Source organism: Scardinius erythrophthalmus (assembly GCF_964197995.2).
Source record: "Scardinius erythrophthalmus genome assembly, chromosome: 13".
Taxonomy (NCBI): Eukaryota; Metazoa; Chordata; class Actinopteri; order Cypriniformes; family Leuciscidae; genus Scardinius; species Scardinius erythrophthalmus.
Window position 1 is genome coordinate 14,345,561 of NC_138233.1, and position 13,360 is coordinate 14,358,920.

Genomic DNA, 13,360 nt, shown 5'->3' on the forward strand with positions numbered 1-13,360 from the left:
TCCACCCACTCCAAGGGAAGTAGTGCCACTTACGGGGGCTGTATTGACCTGTGGGGCATGAGGCACAACAACCCATAGGTCTTCCTCCTCATCCCCAGGCAGCTCCTCCTGTTCTATCACGAGACTACCGGTGAGTGAGTCAGAGAAAGAATCTTCCAAGGGGGGGTCCCTGCACAAGCAAACTTTCAGTAATGAACGATGCACCCGTTTTATCTTCCCGAGGTCATCTCTTGGAGCAATGGTATAAACCGTACCATTTTCTCTGGGGGCATGGACAACACGGTACACCACAGAACTCCAATGGTCCTGGATCTTCTGCCGACCTCTCCGATTATAATCCCTGAGGTATACCAATTGGCCCTCCCTCAAAGGGACATCCCTAACACGCTTGTCGTGCTGAGCTTTGCGTTTACCTGCTTCAATCCGCAACCGTTCACGGGCCCCATCGAAGGCCACCTGCAACCTAGTTTGGTGCTCCAACACCCACTCATGCACTTCCCCTCCAGAGACTTCTGGGACCCTTCCCAGAAGGAAATCCACTGGGAGACGTGGCTCCTGCCCAAACATCAAGAAGTGCGGCGATACGCCTGTAGACTGGTGCGGGGTGGTATTATAACAAAATAATGTCTGAGGTAAGCAGGAGACCCAGTCACGCTTCCTTGAGACAGGCAAGGTGCGCAAGAGGTTATGGAGAGTCCGATTAAACCTCTCACACTGACCATTGCCAGCGGGGTGATTTGGAGTGGTTCGTGATTTTTCAACTTGATAAAGGCCACAGAGCTGTCGTATAAGAGCCGACTCGAAATTCCGACCCTGATCAGAATGAATCCGAGCCGGTACCCCGAACCTGAAGAACCACTCAGCTACCAGCACCTGAGCTACAGTTTCCGCCCGCTGATTTCTTGTGGGCACAGCTAGAGTGTATTTACTAAATACATCGGTCATAACTAGAACATTTTCATGTCCCGAACGAGCTGGCTCCAACACCGTAAAATCAATGGCCACTGTTTCATTAGGTCGAGCAGCCAACACATGACCCATAAACCCCCGCGCTAATGGCTGAGTGGTTTTAGCCACCTGACAGCGCTCACATTGCCGACACCATTCCACCACCGCTGACGACATACCTGGCCAGTAGCACCTTTGGCGTACCAGTTCCGTTGTCCGCTCAACGCCCTGATGCCCATGTTGCTGATGGAGCTGTGTGAGGACCTCAGCCCTCATAGCGGCTGGTAAAACCAGCTGTAAATTTTCCTCACCTCCATCCGGGCGGAACACCCTACGGTACAGTACCCCATCCCGCATCACTAGCCGGTCTTTCTGGCGCAATAGAATTCTACTTGGTCTGGAGAGCTGTTGCCACTCTTCTCCAGCCAATGGTGCCTCTTGGCCCCAGCACCTAAACACCACTTGAATATCTGGGTCTTCTTCTTGCAACACATGCAAATCGGTAGCCACATAACCCGGTAAAGCCGTAATAGCAGCCAGGCAAGCAGGTGCAGTTAGCTCCACCTTTGTGGCAGTTCTTACTAGTGCCGGGATACAACTCCCCACCTTCAACTGTTCCCCCTCCACACTCCACGTTGGGTTTTGCCTAGAAAGGGCATCAGCGTTTTGGTTACTGCGACCCGAACGATACCTCACCTCAAAGTCGAACGAGGCCAACTGAGCGGCCCACCTCTGTTCTGTTGCCCCCAACTTCGCAGAAGCAAGGTGGCTGAGGGGGTTGTTGTCCGTGAACACCACGCACCGATTGCCGAGCAGGTATTCTCGAAATTTTTCAGCCATGGCCCACTTGAGCGCCAAAAACTCTAACTTCATAGAGCTATAATTACTCATATTGCGCTCAGTGGGCCTAAGGCTACGGCTGGCATACGCCACTGGTCGTACCCTCCCCTCCTGTTCCTGAGATAAGACCGCACCCAACCCCGCATGGCTAGCGTCCACCTCAAGAATAAAGGGGAGCGAAAAGTCAGCATAAGCCAGAACTGGAGTTGTAGTAAGCTTACGTTTTAACCCCTCAAAGCTCGCCTGACTCTGCTCTGTCCACGCCTCGCCCAACCCTTGCTTCGCTCGCTTCCCAGGCCCCACCCTAGTACACTCCGCCACCAACCTATGTAGAGGGGCAGCCAACTTGGCAAAACCCTCCACAAACCGGCGATAGTAGCTGGCAAAACCTAAGAATGAACGCAGCTCGGTCACAGTCCCTGGCCTCTGCCACTTTTCCACAGCTTCAATTTTACCGGGGTCAGTGGAAACCCCTGCGGCTGATATTACATGCCCTAGATACTTTACCTCTCGCTGGAGGAATGCACACTTCGACAACTTAACCTTCAGTCCCTCACGTTCCAGGCGGCTTAACACCACCTCTAAACGTTCTACATGCTGGGCAACAGAGGAGGAGAACACTACCACGTCATCCAGATACAGAAGCAGCGACTGATACTGCTGATCCCCAAACAACCTCTCCATTAAGCGCTGGAAAGTGCTTGGGGCGTTACAGAGGCCAAAGGGCATCCGGTTCCACTCAAACAATCCGAACGGAGTACAAAAGGCAGTCTTTGGGCGATCCCGTTCCATGACAGGGACCTGATTGTACCCACTGGCCAAGTCCAGAGTGGAGAACCAACAGGCCCCTGCCAGAGAATCCAGTGTCTCCTCAATGCGGGGCAAAGGGAAAGCGTCCTTCCTGGTCTTTGCATTCAACTGACGGTAGTCCACGCACATACGGAGACCACCGTCCTTTTTTTTGACCAGCACAATAGGTGAAGCATAAGGACTACAGCTTTCCCTTATAACCCGCGCCTCCAACAGCTGATTAATATGGGACTTGACTACCTCGTACTCCGTTGGGGGAACCCGGCGATGGCGCTGACGGACCGGGGTATCGTCTTCGAGGGGTATCTCATGCGAAATTAAATCAGTGCAACCTAGATCCCCGTCATGGCTAGAAAACACAGAACTAAAACGGTGGAGCAATGCCCTTACTTGCCCTTGCCCCACAACAGGCAAGCTGGATAAATCCACTGCCTCTATTCGTTCCTGTATCCCCAAGCCATTCTCAACACCTTGCGAATTAACAGTAGCCACCATCGATGGCACCTCAGTAATCCCCGCCGGCCAGCTCACAACGTAAGCGCCAATCAAGGTACCTATAACAGAGCGGGGGTAAAGCATTACATCAATAACCCCAACATTTACCATTGGCACATACACTGTCCCTCTCACCACCTGTACCAAGGATGAAGGGGCCAACAGCCCAGCAGGAAGCCCTGACTCAGGAGGCTCGAAAAATACTACTTGGTTTGCAAACTGGCCTGAACAGGTAGCTGGAACAAACTTCATAGTACCCCCTGGTATACGACATGACTGGCGGCCCCGCAATCTCACCCTTCCTCCATGATCTTCCCCAAGGGAGGTGGCACCAGCGGCCTGGCACTCCTGCAATGCTTGTGACAAAAAACAAGGGGCTTCAGACACTTCGGGCAAATCAAAGAGGGCAGGGCCATGCTGTCCAAAGAGTCCCTGATAACACCGGCTTAGGACATTCATCCCTAAAACACCCGGTGCTTGGTCACGTAACCCATCAGGAGGATCTCGGACAACAAGAACCCCGCACCCTGGGACCAATCGCCCACATAATACAATATCCACCTCCATATACCCAATATAAGGAATAGGAAGGCCATTGGCCGCTCGAAGCTGCAGCCACTGACAAGACTGCAACTTCTCCCGACCCAAAGGCTCAAAGTGCTGCAGGAAACAACTCTCAGTAATGGTAGATACCATAGACCCCGTGTCTATTAGACACGACACTAAGATATCTCCAATTGAAACAACGAGATAAGGACATGACGACATTAGACTAGATCTTAACACAGGACCACTTAATACTGAGCCGATAAATTCCCTACCCGAGCCTTGACTCTGCGGCTCGGAGGGAATTAGTTTCCCGAAGGACCGGAAGGAGGCGGCTGGCTATTCCGATCTACTGCTGACCCTGAAGCAATGGAAGGTTGAGTGCGATGGGGAACCCGCAACCCATCACACTCCCTGGCAAAATGGCCAGGTCTCTGACACCTCCGACATATCACCGGTGCCCTATGAGGCGATTGACCGCGCACTTCAGGGCGACGCAAGTTAGCCACAGTTTGAACGAGCTGGGTTATCTGTTCTTGTTGCAACCTCAGCATCTCTCTTAACTCTTTCATTTCGGAGCTTTGGGAGAGGCTATGGACTTCAGTATGCGGTTCCCCCTGCACCCCATACTGGGTACCATAAATCAATGGGACAGATTGACTACGGGTCCTTACTGCACCTGACATCCCTTCACGCTCCCAGCGAATAGCCTCCCCACGAATATCCAGAAAACTAATAGTAGCTTGTCGGCGCACCAGCTGCTTAAGTTCACGACGCAAGGAATTATCGGCTACACACTCTACAAACTGGTCTCAGAGCAAAACATCCGCATTTAGCAACACAGTTGGAGACTGTTGCTTAACTCTTTCCAAAAGGCTCAACAAAACAAGAGAAAACTCCAATAAAGTTTCTCCTTCCTGCTGCCTCCTGGAAAAGAAAGCCTCCTGTAAGGCTATGTATGACGTCGAACACCCATATAATTCGCGTAGCACGGCAATAATCTTACCAGAATCACCACGTTCTTGCTCTGAGCAATATCGAATCTCCTCCCTTGCTTCCCCCTCTAGATGATCAACCAAAAAGAACGCCTGATCGGCTGGGGTAAGCTATCGAGCACGCATACAGGCTTCAGCCTCCTCCACCCCCTCGTCGATACCTATCCCTGACTTACCACTGAACTTAGGACATCTCCTATCCCTAGGTACCAAAACGAGACGATCCGTCACTGGGGCACTACCACCACCCCGCTCAGGAGGAATGGTGGGTGCAGGGTCCACTGCACTAGCAGCACCATGCCCAACAGCCACCACTCGCTCCTGTCGTAGCTTCTCATTATCTGCTTTAAGCTGGGCAATAAGCCCTCGAAGTTCTTGCACTTCTTCCTCCATCACTTACCCAATACGAAAAAGGAGAGCCGCAAAAACCAATATCAGGGGAGAAGAACCGAATATCCACTCTCCAGCCCGCACAGCGCTGCTGCCTCGCCCCTGTCAAAAAAACAGAAAAACACCAACAAAGCACAAAAAACAAAACTCAACCCTTGTTCTATCACCACACACTAGAACCCACGTCTCTGCCAAGACTGCCGAAATCCTGCCGACTACGCCAATTGTGACCGAACGGTTACCAACAAGGGAGTCAGCCTAACCTAAAGAAATGATTTTTAATATAATTTTTGGTTGTCGACTACGCCACCTAGGGACTTGCACCCTAAGAATGAATTACAAGCCACCGGCTTTTATCTACTCAGAGCACACAGGTTCGTTATCAGCCAGTAACTGGGCAGAGTCATGGGTTCTACAAAAAGATACTTTATTACAAGTCTCAGTCACAGTATAAAACCACCCCTCAACGGAGCATTAGACAAAATACTAATTCAACAGACACACAATAATTGACAAGGAAATAAATCAAAAAAAAGTTGAGATGTCAATAACGGCAACGGTAAATTACCAAAGAAAACAAAAAAAGAAAAACACATTCATTGACATAACCATACAGGGCTGGAGGACATCTACTCTGGGCACCCCCAGCTGGAAGTGGCCTACAAAGAAAGCAAAAAGAAAAGCTCACTCCATACTCACACCTCACCACACCACACAAGTGAAATAAAGCACTCTCAAGTGAACGGGAGACCCCACTACCACAGCCCCAGGACACCCACGCAAGTGGCCCTCAGCACCTGTATGGAAATACAAAAAAAAAAAAAAAAGAAATAAATACAAATACAATAAACAATTTTACACCACTAGCAGTGTAGGCTAATACAAAACAAAAATAGGGTCAAGATGGAACAGTTAGCTGGACTTACACAGCCCAAAAATCCAGCATCCCCAATAATATCATCAAAATCAGATATATAAAGAAATCACGCTAATCAATCTACAAACACAGGAGAATAACTCCTTTTAGTCTTTACAAAGAAACAAAATAATGAATAGATCAACTTAAGTCACAGACACATACAACAACAACCAAACAAAATATCATTAAGACAAGAAAAAGGAAAAAACTACACATCAATTCACCATTGCACTTCTTGGACAGACAACACAAAACAGATTAACTGGAAACAAAAGAAAATAAAATCAAAAAAAAATCCGAGCGAGACAACAGCGCTGGCCGGGCCGCTCACACTACTGCCAAATATTGCAGCACGTCATGCCCAACCTATCCAACACGAAGATAAAAGGTCAAAATATAGTCAAATCAATCCTAGTGGGATAAATGTTCCATACATACCGACGATGACAATTCTGTTTACCTAGGTGAACTGTAGCTGGTGTACAAACGCCACGAAGATGACGATTCTGTTCACTGAGGTGAACTGCAGCTGGTGCACAAACGCCACTAAACGACCCACGCCACAGAATGCTGCAATGATACACATTATAAACGCACGCCCACCAACCTTAAACCCACGTGAACGCCACTCACCTGAATAAACAACCAGCCAACTCCAACCTATCTGCTCCTGTATCAAGTGGTCCAACTGATTTGCGTGCTACCTCCCAGTCTATACCAGCACCAACAAAAAATATTTAATGGTCATATCCTAAGAAAATAGATCAACCGCAGACACTAACACATACCTTTTCCCTCAGCACGTCGAGCCGGAATGACAACACAATAGAGCGGATGTTACAACCGATCGCATCACAACACAGGCACAACACTGCACATTTTTTATATCTCGTATCTAACACACATATTTGAGGTCTTGGAGTCTTTACTAATGAGCTGATGAGTTGAATCAATTAGGGTTATCTCTAAAATGTGCAGTGCTGGGGGTACTCAAGGTTGGGGAACACTGGGCTAACGCAAAAGTGTGGAGAAAGTTGCTTATACTGACGACACATGCGTGTATACGAGATTTAAAATTTGTGCCGCTTAAAGAGTGCATAGGTTACTTAAACAGATTTTGTGCAAAAAAAAAGGTATTCTGGTGGTCTGCATGTAAACAGATCAGTATATTTATCTCTCTCTCTCTGGCAAAACTCTCTCTCTCAAAACAAGCCAACATGTGACACCACACTCAGACAGCTTTACTGTGAAAATAAATTCTCACTTTGCATAGCCGTGATTATGATGCAACTGGGTGTGATATTTTAATTTCATGTCATCTAAATATATTGCTACTAGCTAATTCTGCACAGTCCGCCCTAAAAGTAAAATGAAATCATTTAAAGTAATCATCATTTTAAAGGGTGGCTTGCCCGCTTCAGGTTGGTGGAGAGTTCTCAAGTGGAGGAGTTTAAGTATCTTGGGGTCTTGTTCACAGGTAAGGGAATGGTGGAATGGGAGATTGACAGACGGATCGGTGCAGCTTCTGCAGTAATGCGGTCGATGTACCGGGATGCCGTGGTGAAGAAGGAGCTGAGCTGCAAGGCGAGGCTCTCGATATACCGGCCAATCTATACGTTCCTACTCTCACCTGGTCATGAGCTGTGGGTCATGACCGAAAGGACAAGATCCCGGATACAGGCGGCCGAAATGAGCTTTCTCCGCATAGTGGTTCCCCTTAGAGATAGGGTGAGAAGCTCAGTCACTCGGGAGGAGCTCAGAGTAGAGCCACTGCTCCTCCACATTGAGAGGGGCCAGCTGAGGTGGCTCGGGCATCTGTTCCAGATGCCTCCTGGACGCCTTCCCGGGGAGATGTTCCGGGTGCGTCCCACCAGGAGGAGACCCCGGGGAAGACCTAAGACACGCTGGAGGGATTATGTCTCTCGGCTGGCCTGGGAACGCCTCGGTATCCCCCGGAAGAGCTGGAGGAAGTGTCTAGGGAGAGGGAAGTCTGGGCGTCTCTACTTAGACTGCTGCCCCTGCGACCTGGCACCGGATAAGCGGAAGAAGATGATGATGATCATTTTAAAGTAACCTATGAAGAAAAAAAAAATGAATGCATTTATTTTTTTTTTATTGTCTACTGTCACAATAGCCTGGCAAGCCAGACCTACATCAAGATGTTTGGTCTGGCAACTCACCATAGACACGGCTCAATCCGAGGGACGGGATAAACTTTCAAATTCCCTCTGCACGCAATAGGACAGCGCTTCAACCAACCAGAGCGTTTTCCCAACAGCGGAGCTAACGTTAGTTGATAGATTCAACTTTTGAATCTGGCCGGCAAAACTACGTAGACATCTTTTTTTAAGAATGACTTAAGTGCCGTTCTTTGCTCTTTTCTCAAAGAAAAACTTAAAAGCCGATTCGAAAGACTGTTCGCCAGCAGCCGCCATTCTTTGTTTTCAAGTAGCAGGGAACCGTCGCCTCTGTCGTCATTATGTTAAGCCCGCCCCGCCTACTCTATACACGATGTGATTGGCCTGACCCAATTTAGGTTTTTACAGCTCCAAAAGTCAACAGAGAGTTGCTAGATTACCCTGGCTGCAAAAAAATTTTGCTGCCGCTAGGGTGGGACTAGATTTCTATGCCACTGTCACAACGTTGTTGGTAAACAGATCTTTGTTTTACATATCAAAAAGATAACTGGTGAGGTGAGGAGGACAGGCCTTTTTTTTTTTTAAGTATCTCAACCAATGGTGATTGATCTAGTTTCCAGTGTGGTTAGTACAGGAAGTATATAAGGAACTTCTTCTTTGCAAGAAAACTATTCCCTGTTTGAAAAAGTAAATGGACAGCAGAAAAATTGTTATAGTAATTTTACAATGATTCACTGGGCATTTGTTACTGTTTGTATATTGCGTAAGTCATGTTTAATTTTTTACTTATTTAAACCTCTCTTATGAAATGTTTATTTTCAGTGATTGCGGAGATTTATTTTACATTTTTGAGATGTTTGATTAATAATTTATTTATACTGCATATCCAGTAGTGTGGACATTTCATGTCTTAACCTGTGGACATTATCAGTTTTTTCAGGCACTGCACATCATCATATTCATCAGCCAAATAAAGTCATAACTGTGGCACTTGGCAACACTGTGACTCTGCAGTGTTATGCAAATGGAGATAACATACTTTGGTATAAGCAAATTGCTGGACAACAACCTCAAGTCATATCAACATTTTTTCAATTTTCGGAACCCATATTTTACAAAGAATTCAAAAATGATCGATTCCGGGGCAAGAGATTGAGCCACAACTGTAATCTGACAATTTCAGGCATCACTCAGTCAGATGAAGCAGTGTACTATTGTGGATTAAGAACATCGTATATTGAGTTTGGAAGTGGGACACATCTGATAATTAAAGGTAAAACAACTTATTAACTAATTAAATGATCACAATGACTTAATTCAAAAAAACAATGTATTCATTATAATTATTTCATCTGAATTTAGTCTATCATGTACATCTGTAAAATAAGAAATATTTATGCATTTCTAAAACAATGAGTTAAAGAAAAATGTTAACCCTTTGGGTGTTTGATTGTAGGTCAACAAAATTTAGCATCAAATATTTCAACGTCTGATCATCTAAATGACTACGTGCAGAGTCAACAAAAATGCTATGAAAACAGTACAAATCAAGTCAAGAGTGGTAAACAGATTTTATTGCTTTCATTCAATAACTTTTGAGACAAAAATGAATTTATACCAATCCCTTATATAAACATTTAGTGTGCATATTTCAGAACACATTTCAGAAGAAAATCTCTATCCAGCAGTGCTCGGGTTGGCATGTGCTTTAGGATTTTGTGGAGTTCTAGTTTTTGCTCTCGTGGCTTTCCTATTTAAGATAGGTAAGCCTGGGAGTAGTTTTTGTTCTTTATTTTTGCATTTGTCTTTGAAAATGCTTATGGTTGTTTCTGCATCTTTTTCATACAGTGCAAGGCTCTGGACAAGACAACCAAGTTAGAGGGCAGTCAAATGCTCAGGTAAGAGGATGATTTGCTATCTGTAATAAAGCGGAATCTATAGTTTTAGTAATGCAGCAGTTTAGTTTAATTTAGTTTAGTTTAGTTTAATTTAGTTTAGTTTGTAGCAGAACAGACACTTCTAGACAGGTCCCTTCACAGACCACAAGTTCTGCCAAACTAGGCAGGGTGTGTTTTGTTTAGCACCAACAAAAAATTGTATTTAATTACAGTTAGTTTTATCATGTTGCTTCTGGAAATTAATAATGGCCTTTAATAGTGTTTTTTTAATTATTTGTTATTGTTATTTGTCACTGTTAATGGTTTGCTTTAATCTTATAAATGTGGTGAACTAGCATGCAATAAGTCAGTTTTAACTTTTTCTCTTCAGGACACTGATGATGAGAATTTGACATACGCAGCCTTGAGATTCAGTCGGAACAAAATGAAATCTGGGGGAAAGAGTGAAACATCTCAGCAGTCTATGTGTTTGCATATCTAATTCTTTAAATGTTCAGCTATTATCTGTTCTGTTGTGCTGTATAAGATGTAAAATGATGAGTTGAATAAATACATAGTGTTATTCCATTGTGATTTAGTCAACATGAAGAGTCTCGTTACAATATTTTACTCAACAATATTTAATCTCATTAGCAAAAAATAAAAAATTATATATATATATATATATATATATATATATATATATGAAGAGTTCAAATGCAAAAGCACCTAAGTGCCATCTGAAATTTTCTTCTAGAATGATCATTTTTATCAAGCTCGTATATTTATGTTCAGTAATTTCACTTAAGTGACAATTAATAGATAATGTTCATTGTCATTTAAGTGAAATTACTGAACTTAAATATACGAGCTTGATAAAAATTATCATTCTAGAGGAAAATTTCAGATGGCACTTTGAGGCTTTTGCATATGAACTCTTCATATGTGTCTGTATGTGCGTGTCTGTGTGTGTGTAAAAAATAAGGTACGAGAGAGTGTGCTGCGTCGTGCCTAACAACGCCCTTCAGCCGTTACTTATTCACGATACAGCACTTGCCTCGAGTAGCTACCTTATTGCTTTTATAAAACGGTTACCAATACCACACAATATTAAAGTAAAAAAAATGTATATGTAGTGCAACTTTCATGAAGTTAAATCAATAAAAGCATTCTTTCCGCTAGAAAAAAATAGTTCCTGACCGTGAACAACAACAACGTTATATGCATGAAAGCTCAAATAAAAACAACAAACCGTTCTGAAACTTTGTCTCATTCTTTTTATTTTTTACAACACAATTTGTGAAATTTCCTCACACAATTAGGCATAGCTTATCTCTCAGCATGAGAAAACGTTAATTTTTTTGTTTATTCCGTTATTTTCTTATATATTATATATAGGCTATATATAAGCATTGATAATAAATTATATGCCTATATAAGTCCTATTACAACTGTTAAGGAGGACTAAGAAATAAATGTCATTGTTGTTTAATCCAAAAATACATTTAAAAGATTATCTTGAGGTAAACTAAATATAATTCTAATTGAAACAATACACTTGAAAAATAAGAGGGCTAACCAACTACAAATCAATTTTATGCATGTTTGTTGATAAGATGCACAAATACTTCATATACTCTTCGCACTCAGACTCAGCAGCTGATGTAGCAGTAAATGGATTTTTTCTTCTGCCCTGTAAAAGCAATGCTAGCATGAAGGTGTTGTTGTGCACAAATGTGTGATTGCTGCTCTGATGATTGTGTGGTAATGGTGTTCCGTTGTAGCTGAAACTGGAATAAACTGGACTAAACTGCAGCGAGCACTGGTTACATTAGTTTGCTAAGTTTTCATGTGGGCTTGTCTAGGTCTAGTTGATGACCATCAGAAGGAAAGGGGATCAGTCAATCTAATATGGCTACTTAAAAGTGAGTGAATTAGTTGCACATAAAAATTGTAAATGGATTATAAAATCAGAACACTTACCACAATGACTTTAATTTAGTATTCTGGAACAGGACAGCTTTGCAAACTGTTTTTCTAGCTTTTGACAGTTAATAGTCAAATATTCCCTAGCGACCACAGGTTAACTTTTTATTTATCTATTTTTTATTTTTTAACTTGTAAGATATTATTATTATTATTATTATTATTATTATTATTATTATTATTATTATTATCATTATAGGTCTGGATAAAAAAAAAAGTATATGTCTTATATTTTGTAAACATCTGTTGGTAATACTTTTATAGCGAGTTCCAATTTCTTAATCAGAAATAATATTGGGAACACTTTACAATAAGGTTCATTATGAACTAACATGAACTAACAATGAGCAATACATTTGTTACAGTATTTATTAATCTTTGTCAGTGTTAGTTAATAAAAATACAGCTGTTCGTTGTTTGTTCATGTTAGTTCACAGTGCATTAACTAATGGTAACAAATGTTGAAATTAATATTAACTAAGATTAATGAATGCTGAAGAAGTATTGTTCATTCTTAGTTCATATTAACTAAGGAGGTAAACTAATGTTAATCAATGAACCTGATTGTAAAGTGTTACCATAATATTTAAAGGTATAGCGGAGGATTTTTTACTTCCGGGTGGATCACCTATACTATTGGTCCTCCTAATTGTCAATCATTCTGGTGAATCAATCAAACTTTTCAAAAAGTGTAGAGGGCGGGTCTTATCTAAAATTCGGAAAGATCCTCCGCTATACCTTTAAGTATGTTACATGTTGCTTACAGTTAAGATTTGATTTATTTAATTGTTTGGAACATTTTCTTCCACAAATTTAGGAATTAAGAATGTTTCCTTGCCTTGTAACCTGAAATAAATAAAGCTTAGAGCTTCAAGCTTTCAACTTTTTCAATTTTTTGACAAATATTTGTATGTAGTGTATACACAATACACCTCCTATGAGAACTTGTGATTATGTGAGGGAGGGTTAAAATTCAGTCTTGACTTAGGCTCCGCCTCCACCGCTGTGCACGGCTGAAACACCAATCTTGGTTTCTAGTGTTTCAAAGTCTGCTATTTGTTAAGTGTATTAGCCTGACCTCAGTTTCTCAGACAGGCCGTTAGTATTTGTCATTTTCAAGGGAGGAATAAAAACATTAATATATAAATATATTATATAAAGTGTTGGTAAAAAGTCCATCCTGTTGTACTGTATGAATGTCACTAGTTCTGATCCTAAAACACACAAATAAGAGAGGAGCAAAACAAGATTTTGTGTCTCTTGGGACCATAATGTCAATTTCAAGAATGCATGCATATTTTTAAATATCAACTTGTGTTTGGGGTGCACTGTTGAAGTGGCCTTGCATGTGTGAATGATTGTTTTTATGTGCATGGGCTTCTATCTGTGCAGGAGTGCATCTGTGCTTATACGTGT